The sequence below is a fragment of the Prionailurus bengalensis genome, chromosome B2 (genome assembly GCF_016509475.1).
Source record: "Prionailurus bengalensis isolate Pbe53 chromosome B2, Fcat_Pben_1.1_paternal_pri, whole genome shotgun sequence".
In the NCBI taxonomy this organism is placed as follows: Eukaryota; Metazoa; Chordata; class Mammalia; order Carnivora; family Felidae; genus Prionailurus; species Prionailurus bengalensis.
This window is the reverse complement of record NC_057349.1, coordinates 75,606,226-75,624,143: the sequence shown is the minus strand read 5'-3', so window position 1 is coordinate 75,624,143 and position 17,918 is coordinate 75,606,226. Positions and strand designations below refer to the sequence as shown.

The following is a 17,918-nucleotide window of genomic DNA, read 5'->3' as shown; positions in this document are numbered from 1 at the left end:
CACTACCCGCAATTTAGCATTCCAGTAATTGCTCTGTAAAAAGACCCTTGAGCCACTGTGTGAAGGAAATGGTCTAGACAGCCCAGCACCAGGAATGTGCCATTGTGTGTGTAGCAGATTGAGTTTGCACTCTATTCCTGATTCACAAAGGGGGCGAGTGTGCCAGTGGGCCGCGGGCCAGGATGTGGGTGGTTAAATAAGTGTTCTCGGAGGAAGCAATGTTCTTTTGGGATCTGCATCAGCACACCAGCTGATCAACAAATGCAACAGTTTTGAATGAAGTTAGACAAAAAGATAAATTGGACATGCTCTTTTCCAATGTGTAAAGAGTGGGTATCCACCAAGTTTCAAAATTTTTACAGACGGTTAAATTGCCAGGTGATTCTGAGTAAGTACCAATGTTTCTCTGCAAAATTCTATGCGGAAGACTTGTCTCTGCCAATTATACACGGGAGTTCTGTGACTATACCTACACTACTATATTTTCGAAACTACCTACGTGATTTGATTGCACTTGCATAACTACATGCACCTTCTACTCACATTCAGACGAGCAGATAAAATGGGGACAGGAAAAAATCTAGCTGTTTCTAGTGGATTGGCAATACATTAGAGAAAAAGAGCTTGCTGCCAGAAACAATTTTTTGTCTTCATTCATTGAGAAGAATCTTAAATCATTTTTAATGTTTATTTATTTTTTAAAGACAGAGACAGAGCATGCGTGGGGGAGGGGCAGAGAGAGAGACACACACGCACACAGAATCCAAAGCAGGCTCCGAGCTGCCAGCACAGAGCCCGATGCGGGGCTTGAACCCACGAACCATGAGATCATGAAATGAGCTGAAGTTGGACATTTAACAGACTGAGCTACCCAGGCACCCCTCATTACAAAAGAATCTCAAACCCTACCTCTTTCATGAAGAATGTCGTTGCTTAATGAAAAAGAGTAACTACTCCCAGACCTCAACTTGTTCGAATTGATTTCCTAGGATTATCTATTTACTATTTTGCCTATTATTATTATAATATAATAATATATAATATAATATAATATAATATAATATAATATAATATATACTAATTTGCCTATTATTAACATAAATGCTTTTATATTCCAGGTGTTTAATCTCATGATATTGCAATATTCTCATATTGCATCCTGGGTTTTAAAGAAAAAAATAATGGGAAAAAAAGATTTACTTAAAAATTTCCCCACCATTTACTTTTTCCTAGGTTTGGCAGAAACAATACTACCATCATGAAATTCAATTATGCAAACTTCTTTTCCCTATCAGAACAAACACAGGATTTTTAAAAAGATCTTTATTCCAGTGAGATGCAGGGTCAGACATCTAACGTATAGAACTGCAAGAAATTATTTTATGTGACTATGCTTGTGGTAACATGTTACAGTCAACAGTAAATGGATCCAAGGTCCTACAGAAACCCCTCAGTCACAGAGCTAAACACACAGGCCAGGCTCAGGAGACAGAGAAGCTGATGGAAGACCGGGGGAGGCAGAGCAGTTACAGACCCAGCTACTGCTTCATGTCAAGGTGAGTCAGCAGATCAGCAATCACGTGTGTGTGTGCTACAAAATAGCTTCCTTTCCACTTCCAAATCTCTCAAGCATCTCCCCTGTGGCCTATGTCATACAAAGAAGAAGATCTCGGGAAATTCAGTTCAGCCTGGCCAAAATGACATTTTAATTAAAAGCCATTTTATAGGTTTTCCGTGCCATCGACTTCACCGCTGATTTTTTTCTCCTTCCTTCCCCTTGAGAAAACGAGTATCAAACTGACTGATTTTAAGATTTTAATCTGAAAATGTTTAAATGTACCAGGATGTTTTCTTTAGAAATAACAAAGGAGCAAAATAAAATATTCCCCATGACCCTAGGGTACCAGGCATAAATATTATGTTTCATATCCACATTTATTTGTTTCATGACTTGCAGGAGGCAAATTAGGTTCCTAATTGAGATCTGCACAGTTTCATAATGAACATTTTATGAAAAGGCACGCAAATTGTCACTATCATAAAAAAAATTTATTCAAAGATGCAATGCATCTGTATTTTGATGTGGGAAAATGAGTAAAGTTATAAAAGGCAAAAGGTGTATTTATGTTCTAGGCCCCCCTCCACTCTGGATTGGGTGGGCTTATAAAAAATCATCTTATTTATTTGATATTTAATTACCTCATCTGTAAAACAGGAATGAGCTCTTTAGCAACCTTCAATTCCAGGAAACTTGTAACTTTGAATTATCTATGATTTTCTAAAGTCCAGAAATGTAATAGGAACAATGGTTCCTATGAGGTGGTTGTCCTGAACAGATTTCCTGTTTGATATAATCAGACTCTACTCAGGCAGAAAACACCAGAAGAGTAACTGGATAGTTAGCAGCCATCAAGACCTGTTTTTTGTTTTTTGTTTTTTGTTTTTTAAGAACTTACCTGAGAAGAACAGTAAAATGCCTGGACATGCTAGGATTATCATCTATTTGGGGAAATCCTAAGCCTTTGAAACACACAGCAAGGAAAAACTGACCTTACCTGAAAAATACCTTACCCTGAAAAATAATGTAGCTGTGTTAAAAGAACGACAGGCATGGAGTAAGTGAATGCTTTGAATCTCTATTGTTTTACAATGAGCCTTAGTGACCTCAATCAGGCTTGTGCTTTTCTGATCCACAACTCTGAAAAAGCAAATTTTGACTGTAAAATGTATTAAGATTTTAACTTATTTGCCATATGTGTTATCTGAAAGAGGGGGAAAAAAAAACCCTGCTGTGAAAACCTTTAAAAAAAGTTCGACCACATTAAAAGAGTAAGGCACAAAAGGACAAAAGGATAATGATTTTTTTCCCCCTAAACGCCTGGCCTGAACATAAGTCCTCCAAAAGTCCCCCTTACCAGATGGCTAACCCAGCAAGGGAAGACAGCCAACTTGATTTCAAATGTGAGAGTGATTTTTTATTTAAATGAAAGATAGAAACTGTCTCAATTTTATTATATCTAAGAGGGGAGCTCAAGTGTTCAGCATGTGGGTCTGGTTTGAGTAAAAGTTTGTCTTTTTTTGAATAGAAATCATATGTAATCCCAGGCAGTGGCCTGAACCATTTGCTAATACTAATTGTTGTTGGTTGAAAGTGGAGTAGGAGATTGTTAAAGTCTTCCCTGGCAGAAACCTGATCTGTGGAAATGTACTTCACAGGAACTGTGATGAGGTTTGCAGCTGGCAGGGGAGTATGACAGTGTGGCCACATGCGTCTCCATCTTTCCTTTGGCAACCAAATCGAGACTCACATGAAACAACTCTGGGAGTTAGCTGATGGCCCGAAATGCAGATCTGGCATTCTTTTCCTCCCTACCCCCTTCTCAGCCGGTGATTTGACAACAAAAACTGAAGCGGGTGTATGTCCCATTTCTAAGAACATATATTTTCAAAAAATTATTATTTAATGATGTGGCTATTTTGAACTATGATTAATATAAGTACATTTAAGATATAACATTGGCAAGTTAGAAAACCACCAAGTAAGGCCAGATGTGTAAACTGACTTGATGTTTAAATTTAAAACACCGGCATCAGACTGAAAGGTCTGTTATTCTATGAGTCAAATCACAGAGAATTCATACACAAATTATGCTTACCTGTTATTCCCGGAACCTAGAAAGAATTGCTTTTTAAAGTCATCATTAACTAATCTATCCATCATCAAGATAAGTGGATTTTGTTAAAAATATTGAATTATAGAATGAACTTTAGATTTTATGGTAGTCTTGACAACACTTGAGAATCCAGTTATGTTCTAGAAACTGTACTACAAATTGTGTTATGCTTTAAATTATTGTGAGATATGTAAAATTGTTGCTAAATTACTGTTATATTCTTTCCTTATTTAGCTTTGTTCACTAATACCTAGATATCCTACCCCCATCAATACTGTAGGAACTCTGTAGAACTCTGTCATTTCAGTCATTACCACGACTACTTCCAGATCATGGAGAAAGGAATGAGCAAAGTTCACTAAGGGGAACTAGCACATAATATCAAGTAGATATTCTAAATGCACTTCAGAGAAGAACCACGTTCCCACTACGCATGCACCTACTAGCATTCACTTAATGAGTATAAAAACCTGTGTATGGTCCTTTCACATTTGCTAGAGTTAATAATACTCTATTAATAATAATTAATAATAATACTCTAGCTTTTCAACCATTTACTATCACCATTTCACAGACAAGAAAACACAGTCCCAGGGATCCCGAGCAGACCTGGGGCTCAATACCCACCCCTTTCCAGACACCTACTCATCTAATAACAAGAACAAGTGCAATTACAGATCCTACCTGGGGAAAGGTGTAGAGTAGCCCACCCCATGAAATAAACATAAAATAAAAACATAAAAATAAAAAGAACCCATGGCTTATCATTTATCAGGTATCTTATCTTTGGAATATTATAGAATAAAACCCTATCAGAATGCTGCCATTGGCCTATACAATAAAATTTTGTCCTGCTGCCTGGCAAAAGCTCTTCAATTCTAACCATTTAAGAGAAAACTATGTCTTTTACAAGTTAGTGTTCTTTTTTACAGCATATTTTAAACAAATTATATTATGTAAATTTTATCTAGAAGTGTATTATTCTTTTTAAGCAATTTTATAAAAGGGCTTCTTGAGTCGGTTTTGGGTTTTTGTTTTGTTTTGTTTGTTTATTTGTTTTTAAGTCCTTAGGAGAGCCTGGAGTAGATAAGCAAAAGTAATGGTGTGCTATCCACAAGAATGGTGTCCTAGCTTCTAATCCCCTCCTAAGATAAAATTTTCCTCTAATGAGTCCTTCTAAATGTATGTTCCAGTTTCTTCAGCTACAAAGCATGACTATTATCAGATATTTGCTATGATCTTCTCTTCCTTTCACTGATGCACATTTGAACCAATTTTACCCCCAGTCTATGGCCCTTCACCACCGCCCCCTACCCCCCCATCCTCCAGCCCTGCTAAGCTTAGCCTCTCTCCCAGAGCAATGACACAGTTGAAGCCAGAACCCATGTCTTAGCCCCCAAGACCAAGCACGGTGTCTGGCATGTGATTTAAATGATTAAATCTGAGCTGATTAACTAGAACTTGCTGTTTTCATATAGCAGGTAATCCTATCTAATAGACCAGCGCTTCCCAAATTGTGCTGTGAATTGGAGTCACCTAGGGAGCTTTAAAACATGCTGGTGCCTGGGTCCTACTTCCTGAGATTAATTGGTCAAGGGTATGACCTGAGCATCAGAATGTTTTAAAGTTCCCCAGGTGATTGTACCAAGAAGCCAAGAGTGAGAGTCACTCCAATAGCCAAATGCTTCCCAAGTTGAGAAATGCCCCAAGTGATCCCATGTTTGCAGGGTAACTGCAATGTCTTAGGTTATAACATAGAGCTATTTTCCCTCCCTCAATGGCCTCATTCCCTGTTCTTTGGGAATAAGCAAAGTTACTGCTCTTTAGTCATTGGCTTTCAAACCAGTATTTAGATCAATGCAACAAAAGAAATGCTTCCGAACTTTTAATGAAATGCATTTAGATGGAATTTTAAGTTGGTTTTTGAGCAACTTTTCTTCTAGAAAAGAATATCATTTTACAAACCCAGGCAAAAAGGGACAAAGGGACATACATAATTTGCAACTCTCACTGCCTGTGATACACTGAATTCCATGCCAAGAAAAGTGACTATTTGTGTCTTCACACAGAGCCAATACATTAAAACACCTGACCTTAAATTATATTACTGAGTGTGGCATTATTTTAAACAGTTCCTTGGTAGAGGCATTTTAAATGATCATTATCTTTATGTTTTAATTTACTTTGAAAACTGTTTAATATTGATCTGTTTAATCTCTTTTATTTCTGCCAAAGAAGGAAAACTAGAGCACATGTCAAGGTTTACCCCAAAGTGCTGAGGCCATTATCTTACTGGAAATCCTCTAGTGCTCATTCAGCTTGACTCATTTGTTTATCTTGAGTTGCAGTCCTGTGGTTCTTGTTTGTTTACTTATAATTAGTCACTTGCAAACAATTTGTACCAACAAGTAGCTACTTAGCACCCTTACGCCCATCTGCTGCAAAGACTGCTAGCTGACCACTAAAGCTACTTCCTCTTCTTCCCGGACAAGTAACAAGCTACACTTTCCACTCCTTTGCAGTCCCATATGGTCACATGACGTGAGCCAATGCTCTATGAGCAGAAGTGATGGGAGCCCCCTTCCAGGCCTGACCCAATCTCCAATGCACATCCTCCGGTAGCACTTTTGTTTCCCTCTTCCACCAGTGCTAAACTTCTACAGTGTTAAGTGACTGAAGATTCAGGGGTATATCAGTGACAGGGATACTACCCAGCTCAGAGCTGGGTCCCCTTCCTTTTTTTTTTTTTTCCTTTTCAAGTCTACTTATTTTGAGAGAGAAAGAGAGTGCAAGTGGGGGAGGGACAAAGAGAGAAAGGGAGTGATAATCCCAAGCAAGCTAACTCCACACTGTCAGCGCAGAGCCCAATGCAGGGCTCAAACCCACAAATCTTGAGATTATGACCTGAGCCTATGTCCGATGCTTAATCGACTGAGTCACCCAGGTGTCCTGAGCTGGTTCCCCTTCTAAAAGAGCTCCACACAATATTGGTGCAGAAATGGCTGTCACAGCTGCCACTAGTGTCTGGGACAATTACCACCCTTGAGTCCTCACTGCTCCCCTTTCGGGAACTGGTTACTCATCAGGGCAACACACCCACAAGAGCCTCTTAGCTCCTAACCCTTGCTCTATAGACCCAGAAGGAGCCCCTTTTTACCCATTTTGCTTCAGAGTTTGGTGGTGGTGGGAATGTGGGGAGGGGGATCCAGAGAACATTTTTGAGTGTCTGCTGTGTGCTCCTTCATTCATTATCACATTTTAGTCATCACAAAGCCCCATGAGGTAGGCATCACTATCCCCACTCTATATAAGGGGAAACTGAACACTCACACAAGGTTACCAGCTGGTGAGTGGAAGGTTCCAGCTACAGACTGGTTCTTCTGACTAGAAAGCCAGGGATGGCGATGCTCATCATGGGCCCTCTTGTGCTGACATATACCCTCTCTACCTCCCTGTCTCAGGGTCTCCCTTGGAGCGGGGGCCTCTGGAAAGGTCAGTGTGGGAGCCTGTCTGTGGAAGCCAAGTCATTTCATGGAGACCAGAGTGGGTGGAGGATGTGTTCCTGGCCTCCTCATTTAAAACTTGGAACACATTTTTCCATGGAAAAAATATTAGGCAGAGAGAATCCATTTTTGTAACGTATGCAAAAGCACTTTGCAAACCATCAAGGAGTATGTAATATGCCTAAAAGGAGTTACTACTCTGCAGTGCATTTGCACTGTAATTCCGACACTTTGTGGATTAAATAGCCTGTTGTGAAGCAGAATTTAACCGCTAACTGTTATGCTGACTGTCTCAAAGGAAAAATACATTCCAACGGCCAAACAACTGACTTACAACAGACATTTGGAACCCAACCCATTCATAAACTGAGAACTGCCTGGATTAACATGAAGAGGACACATCATCACCATCTTCATCAAGTATTATTTATTAAGGGCAGTGCATGGGGTGAAGGCTTCAGCGTAAAGGAAAAAAAGAAGGGAAGTGTTAATCTAATTTTTAATGGCTGCAATTCCACGTCCTGGTTGTGAATGAACTCAAGCTGTTCCAAAACATCCCACTCATCTTTCTTTTTACTTCCTTCCCCTCAATTTAGCACTTATCTTTTACTCTCCTTTCTTTTTATTTTCCCCTTGCCATTCCATTTTTTTTTTGTCTCTCTTCCACATCTATTCAACATTTGTTCTAGCACTAAACAAACTCTTTGCAAGGGCTAACTATATTCTCAGACTCTGTCGTAGAGTCTAGAAACAACCAAGATGAGAAAAATGCAGTTCTCAGCATACTCCTGACCTGACAGTCAGAGAGGGGACCCTGAAAACAAACCAGATTCTGTCCTGAAAAATACAGAGAGACACAGAGTGAGTAGAAAGTGTGTTTTCTAGGCAGAAGTTAAAGGAGCAATGCCATTTCCTTTTTTGCTCATCTCACACCTGCATGCCCTTTTCCTCCCTTTCTTGGTCCACACCGGTGTCCACCTTCATCACTTCTCTTCATTACTTCTCTTTGCTACTACTCTGCAATTGTCCTAACCAGTCTCCTTGCCTCTGTCCCTCCCTACTGTAATCCAACGAATATATTGTTGCCAGATGAATGTTCCTTTGGAATGGCTCCAATTATACAGTGCCCCCTAATTATCTCATTGATACTTCTTGCTCTCAGAATTTTATGATAATTCCTAGCATTGCATTTGGAGGCCTTCCTTGGCCTCATCCCTACACAGAGCTCCCTCATTAGTTAGTCAAGTGGAAATGCATACTATTCCCCAAATCACTTCCTTCCTTAACACTATTCCGTCTTCCTTCCTCTACAGTGCTTCTCATACCACGTAGACTGAAATTCTATGCATCCTATAATACTCCTCTCCAAGGCCATTGGCAGAGCTTTCCTTATACCCCCAGCTGTGGATCTTTTATTGCTTATTTGGAGGAAGGGACCAGTGTTTGCTGAGCATCTTTTATATATCAGGCCCAGTGCTGGGCACTTTTCATGTATTAACCTGTTTACTGTTCATCACATCTCTGTGAAGCCTGTTGGTTTCCCACTTTCAGATAAGGAAACCTAGGTTCTGAGACGTAAAGTGTGCTCTAGGTAAGGAAATGGCAGAGCCAGAATTTGAAGCCATACACCCGTGGACCGTGAAGGCCATGTTTATCTCTTTCCATCAAGCCTCATTGCTTCCTTCATTATTTCTCTTGCAGCAACAGACTTGAAAAGTGGTACGTGCATTCCTCAATACCTCCATAATATTGTGGATACTTTTCTCTCGAAAACGTCTTTGCCTATTAGACTGCCTCCCACCATGACTGGAATTGTAGAAACTTTCAAGTAATGTGACATTCATGTGAAAGTGCCGCACTGGCATGACATTGCAGGATTCAGTCAACAAGACATATGCAACTTAACTCATCAGCAAGCAACCAGTAGAATCACATGTCCACAGATATATTAATACAAAGAATCAGATATGGAGTTCTCACTGGTGCAATTCTCTAAAGAGATTCTGAATAGAACAAAACCTAGAGATACTGGCCTTTGGTGTTTGCATCTGGCAAAGTTTGAGGATAGGATAATGAGTGTCAGCAAATACTGAAAATGCTTTGTTTATTTGCTTAGATATTCAAAGTGAGCCATTTGCCAAATTTGTGGACCCAAGGACAAGACTGAGACACAAACAAATGTTTCTTCTCAGCCAGTAATAGCTTCTAATACCATCTGGAAACCTACACCAGTTAAGAAAGAAACAAATATGCCTTTTTTTGCTTTCCTTCTAAGACCTCAAAGCTTGTAAATTTGGGGTCTGTTGGGGAGGGAAAAGAAGAGAGTTCCAAAAATGGAGGCCCTCCAGAAACTCAAGCCCCCTGGCAACCAAGACTTCAGATTGCAGAAGCAATCAGAGAGCATGTTTACGCTGATCTCAGTGGCTCAGGAACAAAATAGAGGTTGCTGCTATCTCTGTTCACACTGAAAGAGCTTCCCTGTGACCCAGTTTAGAGTTTAGTCCAACTCCGTAAATTACTAAGATATTTTTATTGATACCATGAAAGTGCACCCTCATTTCTCTATTGTCACAAAAGCATGTTGTTGAAACACTTAAAATATCTTGGCACACTTTAAAAGTGCTTTTTACAAAAGAGACATGAAATTAATGGTGCATTTCAGTCAACACGTCCTTTGCAGTGCTTTCTTTCCTCTTCCTCAAAGCCACGGAATAAAACAAAGTGGGTCCAAACAAGACCTCTGAACATTTCTGTGATGGGAATAACATCTGGGTAGTCAGGAATGGGAATCGATGTTGCAATCTCCTCTCCTACCCTAATGTACACGTGAACAGCATTAAGCTGGTTTTATCATTAGATTTCACTTTTCAGTGAAGTTTTAATTACCAACCCTTATAATGTCATTTCTGGGAGGGGGTCTTGCAGTTTACCTCCTATTTTCTTGCTTCCCAAATCTTTCTCTTGCTGTGTTCCAGCCTACTCTGTTTCCTGCCCCCATTCAGAAAGCTTCAGATCCAATGTGATTGCTCACCATTCCATCACCATCATTTTTTTTTTTTTGAACAGTGTATTATCCTAACCACACAACAGTTTCCAGCCATCAGGCACATAATCTTAGCTGCACATTAGCCTGGAAATGGGCTTTTCCCCCCTTTGGTTATCTTATCCATAACATGTGCAACTATTACCTCATTCACCCTTGTGCTGGTTCCAGAGATTAACCCCAAAACTGTCACGATAAATGCACAATTTAAAAAATAGTCAGTTTCCTCAAACTTCTTGTCAGTCTTGTTTTATATTTCATCCCCTGTTATGACATGGCTACTAGAACTTGCCATCTTTTATACTGTCTGGTTTCCAAACATTAGAGCCAAGTATGATGTCATATGGTCTAGTAGCATAACACTTATCTAAAGGAAAAAGCACATCCAGAGCTTTTCCCAATGTTTTTATTTGTTATAATAACACACAGAGCCCAAGTTAGAAAACATATTTTTAAAGGAAACCAATGAGACAAGCTTTAACCTTTAACCATGAAAAAGATTCCTTAAAATTTCAAAGGAAAGACAAATTCTATCCCTTAGACACATTAGGCTTTGACTGGCAGAGGCTTTTTCATCCGCATTCAATATTAGCAAGATCACTCCGCTAGTCAGCCTGCAATTTTGTCATAAGCACTGTGCAGGCATTATGGAAAATGTTAAGAAGTGTTCATGTCCAAACCAATTTAATATTTATTCTTTTTTAAAAAGGAAAATAAAACAACAACCAAGGTTCTCCCATTTTCTAATTAGCACCAGTGGCGTCATATTTAAATGCCATAAAGGGAAGATGGTGTCATGGGAAACAGAAGGCGCGGACCTAGGAACATGAGATGGGGCAAGTCTCTTATGTTTCCTCATTTATTAGAGATAATCTGTTCTATCTCTAAGTGCTTGAGGAAGAGCAAACAAATAATGCATGCAAACACACTTTAAAACTATAAAGTACTATACAAACATATGGTGTCATCTCGGTCAATTTTCAGTCCCCACTCTTAATTTTTAAGACTATTGGAGTTGGCGCCCTGCATGCCATTTGCACTATGTACACCCTTCTCTCCGAGCATTGAGCACACGGCAGTATGATCATATCTACGTGATTGTTCCCCCTACACGCTTGCAAGCTCCCTCAATTCATCTTTATAGCTCTGCTGCCAAGGGCAACCTTGGGTCATGTCTGTTGATTGATTTACTTGCTAAGTGAGTACCTATATAAGGCCCCCAATTTTTATTAATTCATTTCTCATTTTCTCTGTTTTCATTAAAGCCTGAAGCTCTTGTCTTTGCCTCATTTTTTTTACTGTCTACACAGAATGTTCATTTTTGTTCCACCTCCCCAAACTGCCTCTAGTGTTACTTTTCTGTGGAGGAAGCACGGGGGGGCGGGGGGGGGGGGCGGAAGTAAACCTAAGAACCTGGGGATGAAGAACAAACATCTTCTAGTAGCAAAATTCCAAAATAGGAATCCAAAGTTGCAGACTACAGATACCTAACTTAGAGAGAAGGGAGTGGCTCTGGGGTGTGGACTTCACCGTAGCTGATTACGGGTGTTGATATGGCTGAAGAAAGGATATGTCAGTCAGAAGAAGACAGTTATCACCAATGGATACATGGAAAAGAGAACCAGAAAGATGGATATTGACAGAATGACTACAGCATTGTTGGAGAGAGAGGAAAGATACCCCCCAGTGGAGGGGGCCGCATCACACTTGGGTGAGGCAGTGAGAAGCACAAGAGTGTGAGATCCAGGGGCGCCTGGGTGGCGCAGTCGGTTGAGCGTCCGACTTCAGCCAGGTCACGATCTCGCGGTCTGTGAGTTCGAGCCCCGCGTCAGGCTCTGGGCTGATGGCTCAGAGCCTGGAGCCTGTTTCCGATTCTGTGTCTCCCTCTCTCTCTGCCCCTCCCCCGTTCATGCTCTGTCTCTCTCTGTCCCAAAAATAAATAAACGTTGAAAAAAAAAAAAATTAAAAAAAAAAAAAAAAAAAGAGTGTGAGATCCAAAATCACCTCAGGCTAAATCCCGACTCTATCATTTACCAGCTGTGTGATCTTTAAAAAAATTTTTTTTCAAAATGTTTTCCAGTTTTACTGGGCATATTTACATGCGCAATGTATTTAAACAATGGGTTTTACAATACATAGTTACATCACTTGGTTTACAACCAAATATACTGTGAGTGTTCTCTCTTTTACAACAGTTAAAATACTTGCAAGGTACGGAGAAAACCTAATTTATTAAGCTCCTTTGTTGGGGAAATTTAGATAGAATTTTTTTTTCCAAAGACACTTCAATCTCTTTGCCACGCATTGAGAAGAAAGGGGTGTCCTTGTCTTCTATAGCTTTCTATAGATAGAAACTTGCCTTCCAACTTAGCTTTTCAATTTGCTTCTCAGACCCATCTAATCATCAACCAGGTAATCCATTTGGTTTGCCCAATTTCTTCCCCATTTGCTTCCTCTTTTCTAGTATCCCTGGTACACATGCGCACTTCCAATACTTCAGTGTCCTGTCCCTCACCTCTAATATCTGCCCCCTGCCCTCTCATCTGCTCACTTTACAGAGGCTTCCTTTCCTTTCCTTTTAAAGATGAGTTCTTGATTGATTTTGATCAACTCTCTACCCAAAGCTTTAGCCTCAATTCCATGTTAGGAGCAGCCTTTAATGATCTGAAGATAGAGTTCACTTGTTTAAAGGAAAATAAGAAGAAAAAACCCTTGGTAGAGATACATGTATTAAGAAACATAGAACTTGGTCACAATGTAGAAATGGCTGACTTTTTTTAAAAAAAGTTTTTTGGAGAGGGCAGGCAGAGTTTGTACTTTAAGAAATGTTAGGGAAATGTTAGGGACCATGATGAAAATCTGTCCACTATTGCGAGGCAACTAACAAATGATTATCTCCCAGTTAGGGAATTGGAGTGACAGCCTTTACAAGTTATGAAATTGTATGACAAATATTGCATATGCAAGTGTCCTTTAACAGTAACTTTGAATTTAAAAAAAATTTTATGTTTATTTTTTTTTAATTTTTTTTTAACGTTTATTTATTTTTGAGACAGAGAGAGACAGAGCATGAACGGGGGAGGGGCAGAGAGAGAGGGAGACACAGTATCGGAAGCAGGCACCAGGCTCTGAGCCATCAGCCTAGAGCCGGACGCGGGGCTCGAACTCACGAACCGCGAGATCGTGACCTGAGCTGAAGTCAGACGTTTAACCGACTGAGCCACCCAGGCGCCCTTTATGTTTATTTTTGAGAGAGAGACAGACAGAGCACAAGCAGGGGTGGGGCAGAGATAGAGGGAGACACAGAATCTGAAGCAGACTCCAGGCTCTGAGCTGTCAGCACAGAGCCTGACTCAGGGCTCAAACTTATAAAATGCAAGATCAGAACCTGAGCTGAAGTCGGACGCTTAACCGACTGAGCCACCCAGGCGCCCCAACAGTAACTTTGTATAGCAAGGCAGATGCCAGCTAGCAAAAAAGTGGTGCCCAAAGATGCTTATTAATTCTGGAGTCCTGGAAACCAGGAAGTGCTCATCCATCACATGGGCCTCACACCCCGGTAGAAATGTCTGAGGAAAGCAGTGAAGTTGGCCGCACCAGCATTTACACATGGAACGTCTCTTGGAGAGCCAGGTGTCATGGGGCACAGACTCACAGTTGTCTTTGTGTGAATCATGCTCACAGTTCCAGCCATAGAAGGAGGGGGGCAGGCAAAGAAAGACCCCAGCATGTAGGTTCCCCCATTCAGACAGCAGGTTTTCTTTAGCTCTTTACTGTCCTGGATTCCTATGGACAGCACAAACTGGAAAGACCAATGATGAATTGAAGGCTCCTCCTGGGACCAATTGCAGTCATCTCTTAAGGCTGGGGTCTCCCTGGAGGGACATGCAAGTTCACAGTGGCTCAATGCAGCAACTAATTCCAGTTCAAATGCTTTGGAAATGGCCATGATGAAAATCACACTGCAAGAGAAATGCTCTTTCTGTGGTCCATGGCTCGCTTTCCCCAGAAGGTCTTAGAGGAAGCAGGAGCCAGGATGTCCAGAGACAGGGGCTTATCACCAAGTTTTGTCCTAAGGAATGCTTTGAACTCAGCCAGGGACTCAGCCTTGCCTGGGACTCTCCTTCTCAACAACTACTACCTGTGTGATCTTATGTAAGTCACCTAACTGCTCTGATCTTTGTATTTTCATATGTAAAATATGAGAAACAGAGTGTTTATATGGGCACAGAGTGTAAGTGTGTTGGTTGTTTGCCCTTGGTGGGAAGTGCACCTCACTGCCCCTACTCAGCCTCACGAGAGGATCGTACCACATATCGCCAGCTCAGGAAAAGATCCAAATTCAAAATTCGAAGTAGGTTTTCTACTATATATCATCAGTAGCTATTTATTTATTTATTTATTTATTTATTTATTTATTTAAAGTGTATTTATTTTTGGAGAGATAGAGAGAGCAGGAGCAGGGGAGGGGCAGAGAGAATCCCACGCAGGCTCCGTACTGTCAGTGCAGAGCCCCACACAGGGCTCCAACTTATGAAACTCTGAGATCATGACCTAAGCCAAAATCAAGAGTTGGATGCTCAACTGACTGAGTCACCCAGGCACCCTTCAGTAGCTATTTATAAATGATGTCTGAATCATTCAACATATGTTGTATAGAAACATCAATGAATATGTTTCATTTCCAGCTAAGAAATAGCTGAAGGGTTCTATGCCAGTGATAGACTTACTTTATGTATTATTTGCAGAATTTTTATGTTGTGTTTTTTACATGAAAAAGAAGTAGACATCCCCATATTGACACACAAAACCTTCTGCATACAAAAAGAATAATACCATTATCTGTGAGGAAATATTTATTTATTTATTTATTTATTTATTTATATTTGAGAGACAGAGAGAGAGCAGGGGAAAGGGGCAGAGGGAGAAAGGAAGGGAATACCAAGCAGGCTTCACACTCAGCGTGGCACCCAATGCAAGGCTGGATCCCACAACCAGGTTCAGAATCTGACACAAAATCAAGAGTCAGACAGTCAACTTACTGTGCTACCTGGGCAAGCCAGAGGAAACATTTTTTAAAAAGAAATTATTTATATGCGTTTCTTATTGTTATGTTGTTGCTTTCGTCACCTTGGAATCTGACTGACAGAAAGAAAGGAATGTTAGCGGGATTTTCATGTATCCGTCTCCCACTTTGTGGGCTCTATGCCTTGTGCAGACTCTGGTGAATGCTACAGCCTTTTCTCCCACAATTAACAGACACAAAATTTTACTTTCAGTTTCATCAGCTTATGGACCTACACACCCAGGGTCAAGAACTCTGGGTCAATCTATAAGATTTCTGGTCATGGTGGGCTCATGATCTCAACTGCAAGGGAGCCAGAGTCACATGGCTTAGCTTATTTGCGTTTGCCAGATTTAACTTGTAGATAACTACATTAATCTCCACCTTGTAAAAGAGGGAAAACTAGGCACTCAATCCATGAGCTGATTCCTCCTAAGAAAGACAGTTGGGAGCACAAACCTTATGGTGCTCACAAAATTGGAAAATTATGTAAACTAGCAAGAGCCATATCAACAGTGTGCACATTTGTATTCACAAAAGAATATAAAGAATACCACTAATGTATGTTTTATTATATTTGGTCACTTTAATCCTCCAAATTGAGAGAAAGCCCCGTAATATAAAAATAATACTCCTACACGGGCAATTATTGAAATTGTATGTCTATATGACTTGAACATGAAGAGCCTGGGATATGCAGGTTTTTCTCTCCAACCCACTGCCATAGGAACAGTGTGATGCTTTCCACGCTGGTCCCTGCTTGTAGTCTCTTATCTTACAAGTAGCTGAGTCTAAAGAGATAGAGTCAGAACTAGAAAGAAGAATATTTCTGAGAGTATGGATTTTTACTTCCTGCCAAGCATTCTATTCTCATACACCCTTGTGACCCTATGGAAATGGGAACCATAAAAATATTTTCTGGCTTGGAGGTTAATCTATAGTTCACTTTCTCCAATGTGCTCCACCAAAGACCAGATGGGATACTAAAATGAACTAGGTTCTGACTACAAAGCACCCTTGTAGCCTGAGGCAGGGGAAGGCATTACAAATATGTATGTTATGTGGAAGTCCCAGCGGGATTTCCACAAAGAGCCTGTCTGAAGGCGCATGTCCACTCTGGGAAGCAAACCACTCTGAAATTCCCAATTCATTCTGAGCACTGACCCTGCAGCATGGGTACGGAGGCCAATTGGAACCATGTGTATGGGCTACCGCTCTGGACAGACCGCAGTGCCCTTGCCACACTGACTTCAGATTGTGGCCCCAGAGCCTTCCCAGTCACACAATCATAGGCAAGCTCTCTAAAGGTGTTGATTTAGGCTTCCAGAAAAAGCGTAGCTCTTGTGACAGAGAAGCACAAGCTTTGGCATCATTCAGTCCTGGGCTGAATTCTGGCTCTACCAGCTATAGAGTGCTATATTCTGGGGGAAGCAACTCAGTTGCTGAACTTCCTCTGTCCTCTTGTGTATGCAAAAAGAATAATTATGCCCATCTTGCAGGATATTATAGATATTGAGTAAGAGAATAGAGTAGTATAGGCAAGCAAGCTAGAAACTGCTTAAGAGCTCTAAATTCTGTCTGCTTCAGTTTCTTCCTCTGCAAAGTGAAATAACAAAATACTTACCTAATCAGATTCCGGGTAAGGATTCAGGGAGTTAATATACTTAAAGGGCTTTAGCTAGAGTTTGACACATATTAAATGCCCAATAAATGCTCACATTATTGGATAATGTACATAGAATACTTAGAAGTATGCTATGGTTAGGTGGGAGATCAAAAATGGCAATATTATTATCTTTTTATTTTTCTCCCTAAACATAGTATGAAGGGAAACTAATGTTTATTTCTCTTGTCCTACAGACAAATTCAGTATGTTAAGTGTCCTCAAAACCATCTCTTTTAAAATGCCTAAAACTTTGTATACCATATCCAGATTGTCTCTACCAAACTCAGTCTGTGTCAACTCCCCAAATTTTCTGAGAACATTAAGCATAGGCTAAATTAAATGTATTTGGTGAAAGCTAAAGAAAAATGTACAAGGAGAGAAGGTTGGCCCTGGATTAAAGATGTGTGACAGAAGAATTTGGTAACCTCTACCAAAAATACTATGGTACTTCTTGTAAATCTCAGGAAAAAAAAAATGTTTTCCAAAAAAAAAAAAAAATCCTTTTTCAAGTGGCCAAACGAAAGATTTGTATAGTACTTACTCAAAACAGCAATTTTCATTCTGCAGCCAGGATACTTTAAAGAGGAGAAAGACCAATTGTATGTACTGCCATGAAAATGATTCCAGGTGCAACGAGCCCTCAAGATTTATATAACTCAGCTCTTAATTTATTTCCTTTAATCCACACAATATTTCCCAGCTTCTCAATTGTCAGCCACATGTTTCTCAATAAAGACCATGGTGGCACCAAACTTCCAAGTTAGATGCTATGATTGTGTTTCCTGAGTGCCCAATATAAAATGTAGTTAGTGTTTTTAATAATCATTTCTCTTATAGTATTTCCAGCAAAAGTCTGTGTGTAATGCCAAACCTTGGTCTTCTGCATGGAACCGGTCAGTCTGCGTGTAGTTTACTAGAAAGCCGGGTTTTCAAACTCTGGTGTTAATTTCAGTCACCATGTTCTAGA

At 40.3% G+C, this 17,918-nt stretch overlaps 1 pseudogene; it reads right to left on the bottom strand.

The window, feature by feature from the left end:
* Positions 1-131: 131 nt before the first annotated feature.
* Positions 132-14,187, bottom strand: LOC122490499 (annotated as a pseudogene).
* Between the last annotated feature and the right edge of the window lie 3,731 nt (positions 14,188-17,918).